Consider the following 8,013-nt stretch of genomic DNA (forward strand, 5'->3'; position numbering starts at 1 on the left):
AGCAATAGCCATAAGAGTGATATTCACTGGCAGCAATGGAAATTGTTCATCAAGAAGAGAAAGATGATAACCTAAGGGAAGATAATTTCAGGGAGCATGACCTTGTATTGGGTAAAAAGGCTGTCTAAGGATTTCTAGAAGCAGAGACCTTCAAAGCCCAGCAAGGCCTCCCACTCACTGGGGAGCTATATCCAAAGCATAATTGGAAGAGGACTCCATGAATGGAGAACAGGACACTCTGTAGCAGGACATCTGTACTTTACATGGATTCTACTTTCCCCAGTACCTGGGCATGTACAATGGGAGTGTGTATGTCTTCTATTTTTCTTGGTGTTGAGGAGTGGGGTTATATTGCTAAATATTCTTGCTATGATTTCTCAGCAAATCCTAACTTGTTTATTGTTAATGGAAAGTATACTAGTAGGAACTCATAAGCAGTATTAGAAACTAAATCCCTCAGGGTTATCCCTAGAACCTTGGAAGTAAATAGTAGTAAATTGCCCTCTAAAGACCCCAACCTATGAGAATTAGTGTCTAGTTGGGATAGTGGCCCCAGAGAGGCTGCTATATTTATAAGCAAAAGGATTTGACCCTATCTCATATAACTTTCGCATCCTCCCCTTCCCAACAGAGTTAAATAGGAAACCTTTTTTTAAATAAGTAGATAATGTCCTCATCAAAGGGTTAATGATAGCAAAATGCTGATGATCATATCACAACTATATTCAGCAACCATTTAGTATGTTTTTAAATCAAACTGCCTTAAGAAGTATTAGACTGTAATTATATGCCAGAAATCTGGCAACCCGTACTATATCAAAGTCAGGAAAATCTTCCTTCTTAGCAAGGAATTTTTGGCCCACACTCTGTTTTTCTCTATTTGATTTCGCAGGTTTCATAAATCATTTGGTAGCTTTAATTCTTGCCAAACTGTTATTATTTCAAATGTAAATATTTACAACCATTGTCTTATTTGCTAAGGAAAGGAATGGCCTTTTTGAGAAAAGCCAATTGGTACCTGGGGAAATTTTGAACTTGGCCAGAGATCAGAAGATGTTATAGAAAGGGAAACCAAAAAGCACTGGTGAGACCTTTATAAAATCGACTTGTGAGCTTACCAGAACTATCCACCTTCTCAGAGTTCAGAGCCAGACCCTCACAATGACTCACTTCTTAGATAAAAATGTGTAGTGTCTTTCAGGGCACAATGTCAGCTAAGCCAGTGGGTCATCGTGCTCAGTTTGGCAACAGGGATTTCTTACCTAGGATAAAGCCAGGTCTAAAGAATTTTGTGCTGAATTGTTTCCAACTCAAAGTGAAAATTCAGCTCTTTTAAAGTCATTTGAGTTTCAAAAGCCCCAAGGACATTTTATTCACTCTTTGCTTTTTTAGAGAGGACATAATTCATCTGCGAAAGATTTTTTTAATAGCAGGGATTTCTCATGTTTGATTCATCTGTCCCATTATCCTCATCATTCTCCCCAAACTAAGGATTGTAAGGTCAGTTATGGAATCAGAAGGGGCCTTAGAGGTCATTTAGTCTAGCCACTTCATTTTTCAGTTTCTTCATGAAGAAATTGGGTCCTGGATTGCATCCCCCATTAACCTATGAACTCCTTAGCATCTGGGACTGTCTCTTACCTTTCTCTGTATCCACAGAACTTATTAGAGTACATGGCACATAGTAAGGGCTTAAGAAATGCTTATTGACTGACTGACTCATACACGAAGCAATAAATAGCAGGGCTAGGATTTGAATCTAGGTCTTTGATGACTAATCTTGAACTCTTTCCACTGTATCATTCAATTTGTCCATGTGTCTAAGAAAATGTTTTTTCATCAACCAGGCACTGAAGAAAGGAATTTTTCCCCCTTAAAGAGAGGGCTATAATACAAAACAATGAAGAAAAAAAAACCCAGAGGATGAACAGTTATATTCAATCAAGACGTATCTCTTACCATCTCTGTAAAGACTGCATCTTCCAATAGGCAGATGCAATAATAGCTTTTTTTTTTACCCTCCTTCAATTTTCTACTTATCAGCTTTGTAGATGAAAAGCTTCCTTACTAAACAAAATTTTGAATAAAAGCCTTAACTTAATATTAACCTGTTTGCTGTGTTTATATACCATGCTTTAATGTTTAGAGATTGACTCAAGGAACCTAAAGAATTGTAATTTACCTAAGCCCCGGAAAAAGTGATGACTTTTCCCTTTCTATTTCCCATATTTGCATGGGATCATAAAATCCTTTTTCCAAACTCCCAAGAAGCAATACCTGTGTAGATAATAACCTTCTGTGGCAGAATATTGTCCCTTAGCTATGATAATGTAAAGATAGGAAAGGATATCTTTTTTCCACAGCCCCAGGTATTGAGTAAAATAGTAATCAATCATTCCAGTTCTGAAGTCAGCATCTTACCTAACTTCTGCCTCAAGATTACTAGTTTGTAGACTTAGAAATATGGGCAGTAAATAGATAACACCTAGACTACCCACCAATTAATATACTGTATGGTCCAAAGTGAACTTGAGAATCTGGAAAAAACTATTTGGAAAATATAGCTATGTTGGGAGATGACATATATTTGATATATAAAGAACTTTCAGAGGTTTCATCTTGGTGCTGCTGCTTTCTTTCACATGCAGAAAACTAAGACTAAGAAGCATATGACTTGCCCAAGGTCACACATTTAGTAAGTGGTAGAACAAAGATTTCCTTTTTAGAATCAGAGAATTTTAGATTTGAAAGGACCTCAATGGCCATCCAGTCCAATTCATACACCTGACAAAGAATCCCCTCTACCATATATGAAACTAGCCTTCAAGTGTACACTTGGAGAAATACCCAGATAGGGCAAGAAGACTCTGAAGCTTAGTGAGGCAGATGACACAGTACAGGAAAGATAACAAAGGAAAACTTGGGGCATTGTAAAAAGCAAACAAAAACAACATATTTGAGCATTTGAGCTTTAATAAGGCATCTCATGGGGATCCAGAATGATGGATTAGAGCAGTGGTTCTCAACCTTTCTAATGCCCTGACTCCGCAATACAGTTCCTCATGTTGCAGTGATCCCAAACCAAAAAAATTATTTTGGTGGCTACTTCAAAACTGTAATTTTGCTACAGTTGTGATTCGGAATGTAAATACCTGATATGCATTATGTGTTCTCATTGCTACAAATTGAGAGGTTGAGAACTGCTGGATCAGAGGAATCATCTCAGCTGAACTCTCACCATTCCTCTCCAAATAACACCTCAAATCAAATTTTGGAGTAGCAGAGCTGACAAAAGATCAGGATGAGACATTTTCTGGTCAATTAAAAAACATAAGAACTATGCCCAAAGCACCATAAAACTACGTGTATCCTTTGACCCAGCAATACCACTATAAGGTTTATATCCCAGAGATCAAAGAAAAAAGAAAAGGTTTTGTATATACAAAGATATTCATATCAGCTCTTTTTGTGGTGACAAAGAATTGAGAATTGAGGGAAGGCTCATTACTTGGGTAATGAATGGATAAGTTGTGGCATATGGTTATGATATGATGTCCTATTGTGTCAAAAGAAATGTTGAGAGGGTGATTTCAGAATGCAGATGCAAAGTAAAGTAAGAAAACTTGGGAAATCATCGTGCATAGTAACAGCAGTGTTGTAATGATGCTTAACTGTGAAAGACTTGGCTACTCTGATCAATATGATGACTCATTATACTTCCACAGGATTCACAATGAAAAATGCTCTCTACCTCTTGAGAGAACTGATGAACTCTGAGTGCATAATGAAGTTTATTTTTCTCATTTTTTTTGCATTTTTTTGTGATATGACTAAATAATATGACAAAATATTGCATGATTTTGCATGTATAATTGATATCATATTGCTTGACCTCACAATAGGTGGGGTAGTGGGTGGGTAGGCAGGAGAAAACTTGAAAATCAAAATTAACTTATTTATTTTTTGACCCTATTTAAATTTTCTTTTCTTTTAACATTTATTTTTTTAGAATATCTTTTCATGTTTACATGATTCATGATTTTTCCCACCCCCTTTGCCTCTCCCCTCCTAGAGCTGATGAGCAATTCCACTGGGTTATACAAAAATCAAAATTGAAAAAGAAAAGAATATTTTAAAAAATTAAGTAAAAATAAACAAAAAACTCAACAAACAACTCACATTTGTGTAGCTCTGAAATTTGCAAAATATCTTTCCTCACATCGGCTATGTGAGGTAATCCTCCATAATCTTAGCTCCTCTACATTATCATATTACAACTACAAAGTACTTTATTGTCCTTCCTTTCAAAGAGTGTGACAATTACACTATGTCATCAGCCTCACTCTCTCTGCCAGAGCCATTGAAATCCAGTGGCAAAACAAGTCAGGAAAAGTCTATGGCCTGGGTTGCATGGGATGACCTTGGCATCTTCATTGTCTGACTAAGCTCTGAGTTCTGCACAGTGCCTACTTTAGCCACCTTCATGGCCACTGGAACAAATTGTTTTCATGCTGCCATTCCATAGGAGGAAGTCTTAAGATGCTTGGGGGCAGACATTCTCCTAATTGATCAGTGGGTCTGAGGCCTGTCAGTTACTCTTTTTTTTAATTATTTTTTTTTCTATCAGAAAAATTTCTTTTTTTCCCTTTCTATTTTCTCTTTTTAATAGATGCAGAAATTGAGGCTTGACCTCTGATCCCCTTCTCTCTCTGATTTTATACAATAAAATTCTACTCATCTTAGTATAATTGTAGAACAAGAATGGAACCTTATGTTATGTCCAATCTCTCTTTTTTTTAAACATTATTTTATTTGGTCATTTCCAAACATTATTCATTGGAAATAAAAATAATTTTCTTTTCCCCTCCCCCACCCACCTCTCCCATAGCTGGCCCATGATTTCACTGGGTATCACATGTGTTCTTGACTCCTACCCATTTCCGTGTTGTTGGTATTTGCTCTAGAGTGTTCATTTAGAGTCTCTCCTCAGTCATATCCCCTCCACCCCTGTAGTCAAGCATCTGCTTTTCTTCGGTGTTTTTACTCCCATAGTTTATCCTGTGCTTGTGGATAGTGTTTTTTAGATCCCTGCAGATTGTTCAGGGAAATTGCATTGCCACTAATGGAGAAGTCCATTACCTTCGATTGTACCACAGTGTATCAGTCTCTGTGTACAATGTTTTCCTGGTTCTGCTCCTTTCGCTCTGCATCACTTCCTGGAGGTTGTTCCAGTCGCCATGGAATTCCTCCACTTTATTATCCCTTTGAGCACAATAGTATTCCATCACCAACATATACCACAATTTGTTCAGTCATTCCCCAATTGAAGGGCATCCCCACATTTTCCAATTTTTGGCCACCACAAAGAGCGCAGCTATGAATATTCCTGTACAAGTATTTTTCCTTATTATCTCTTTGGGGTACAAGCCCAGCAGTGCTATGGCTGGATTAAAGGGCAGACAGTATTTTATTGCCCTTTAGGCATAGTTCCAAATTGCCCTCCAGAATGTTTGGATCAATTCACAACTCCACCAGCAATGCATTAATGTCCCAACTTTGCCACATCCCCTCCAGCATTCATTACTTTCCTTTGCTGTCATATTAGCCAATCTGCTAGGTGTGAGGTGATACCTCAGAGTTGCTTTGATTTGCAACTCTCTGATTATAAGAGATGTAGAGCACTTTTTCATGTGTTTATTAATAGTTTTGATTTCTTTGGCTGAGAACTGCCTGTTCATGTCCCTTGCCCATTTATCAATTGGAGAATGGTTTGATTTTTTGTACAATTGATTTAGTTCTTTGTAAATTTGAGTAATAAAATCTTTGTCAGAGGTTTTTATGAAGATCACTTCCCAATTTGTTGCTTTCATTCTGATTTTAGTTACATTGGTTTTGTTTGTACAAAAACTTTTTAATTCGATGTATTCCAAATTATTTATTTTACATTTTATGACTCTTTCTAAGTCTTGCTTGGTCTTGCTTGGTTTTAAAGTCTTTCCCTTCCCAAAAGTCTGACATGTATATTATTCTGTGTGCACCTAATTTTCTTATAGTTTCCTTCTTTATGTTCACCCATTTTGAATTTATCTTGGTGTAGGGTATGAGGTGTTGATCTAAACCTAATCTTTCCCACACTGTCCTCCAATTTTCTCAGCAGTTTTTATGAAATAGTGTATTTTTATCCTAAAAGCTGGGTTCTCATGGGTTTGTTCTGCTGAGGTCACTTACCCTGAGTCTATTCCACTGATCCTCCTTTCTGTCTCTTAGCCAGTACCAAATTGTTTTGATGACCACTGCTTTATAATATAGTCTGAGATCTGGGACTACAAGGCCCCCTTTTTTTGTATTTTTTTTTCTTTGTTTCCCTGGATATCCTTGATCCTTTGTTCTTCCAAATGAACTTTGTTATGGTTTTTTTCTAAATCAGTAAAAAAATAAATTTGGAAGTTCAGTGGGTATGGCACTAAATAGATAAATGTGTTTGGGTAGGATGGTCATTTTTATTATATTGGCTTGTCCTACCCATGAGCAGTTAATGTTTTTCCAATTGTTCAAGTCTAGTTTTAGTTGTGTGGAGAGTGTTTTGTAGTTGTGTTCATATAGTTCCTGTGTTTGTTTCAGGATTTTGAATGGGATTTCTCTATCTAGTTCTTGCTGCTGAGCTATGTTGGAAATATATAGAAATGCTGATGACTTATGTGGGTTTATTTTGTATCCTGCAACTTTCCTAAAGTTTTTGATTATTTCAATTAGCTTTTTGGTTGAATCTCTAGGATTCTTTAAGTAGACCATCATGTCATCTGCAAAGAGCGATAGCTTGGTCTCCTCCTTGCCTATTTTAATGCCTTCAATTTCTTTTTCTCCTCTAATTGCTACTCCTAGTGTTTCTAGTACAATGTTAAATAATAGAGGTGATAATGGGCATCCTTGTTTCACTCCTGATCTTATTGGGAATGCATCTAGTTTATCCCCATTACAGATGATGTTAGTTGATGGTTTTAGATATATACTGTTTATTATATTTAGGAACGACCCTTCTATTCCTATGCTTTATGGTGTTTTTAATAGGAATGTGTGTTGTATTTTATCAAAGGCTTTTTCTGCATCTATTGAGATAATCATGTGATTTTTGTTGGTTTGCTTGTTGATGGGGTCAATTATGTGTATTGTTTTCCTAATATTGAAGCAGCCCTCCATCCCTGGTATAAATCCTATTTGATCATGGTGAATGACTCTACTGATCACTTGCTGGAGTCTTTTTGCTAGTATCCTATTTAAGATATTTGCATCTATATTCATTAGGGAGATTGGTCTATAATTTTCTTTCTCTGTTTTTGGCCTGCCTGGCTTTGGGATCAGAACCATGTTTGTGTCATAAAAGGAATTTGGTAGAGCTCCCTCTTTGCTTATTATGTCAAACATTTTGTATAGTATTGGGGTTAGCTGTTCTTTGAATGTTTGATAGAATTCACTGGTGAATCCATCAGGCCCTGGGGATTTTTTATTAGGAAGTTCTTTAATGGCCTGTTGGATTTCTTTTTCTGATATGGGATTATTTAAGAAATCTATTTCTTCTTCTGTTAGTCTAGGCAATTTATATTTTTGTAAATATTCATCCATATCACCTAGGTTGGTATATTTCTTGCCATATAGTTGGGCAAAGTAGTTTTTAATGATTGCCTTAATTTCCTCTTCATTGGAGGTGAGATCCCCCTTTTCATCCTTGATGCTGTTAATTTGCCTTTTTTCATTCCTTTTTTAAATTAGATTGACCATTACTTTGTCTATTTTATCTGTTTTTTCAAAGTACCAGCTTCTAGTCTTGTTTATTAGAGCAATAGTTCTATCACTTTTGATTTTTATTAATTCTCCCTTAATTTTTAGGATCTCTAGTCTGGTTTTCTCATGGGGGTTTATAATTTGTTTGTTTTCAAATTTTTTGATTTGCATTTCCAATTCATTGATCTCTGCCCTCCCTAATTTGTTAATATATGCACTCAGGGATATGAATTT

General features: G+C 36.3%; 1 long non-coding RNA gene across 1 annotated transcript in view; it reads left to right on the forward strand.

The window, feature by feature from the left end:
* The window catches only part of LOC130456537 (uncharacterized), a 62,067-nt gene extending 59,966 nt beyond the window's left edge, over positions 1-2,101 (forward strand). The window contains exon 3 of the long non-coding RNA XR_008915555.1: positions 1,848-2,101. This is a non-coding gene — a long non-coding RNA (uncharacterized LOC130456537). The remainder of the gene's footprint in view (positions 1-1,847) is intronic.
* The last annotated feature ends 5,912 nt before the right edge of the window (positions 2,102-8,013 follow it).

Source organism: Monodelphis domestica, chromosome 1 (assembly GCF_027887165.1).
Source record: "Monodelphis domestica isolate mMonDom1 chromosome 1, mMonDom1.pri, whole genome shotgun sequence".
Lineage (NCBI taxonomy): Eukaryota > Metazoa > Chordata > Mammalia > Didelphimorphia > Didelphidae > Monodelphis > Monodelphis domestica.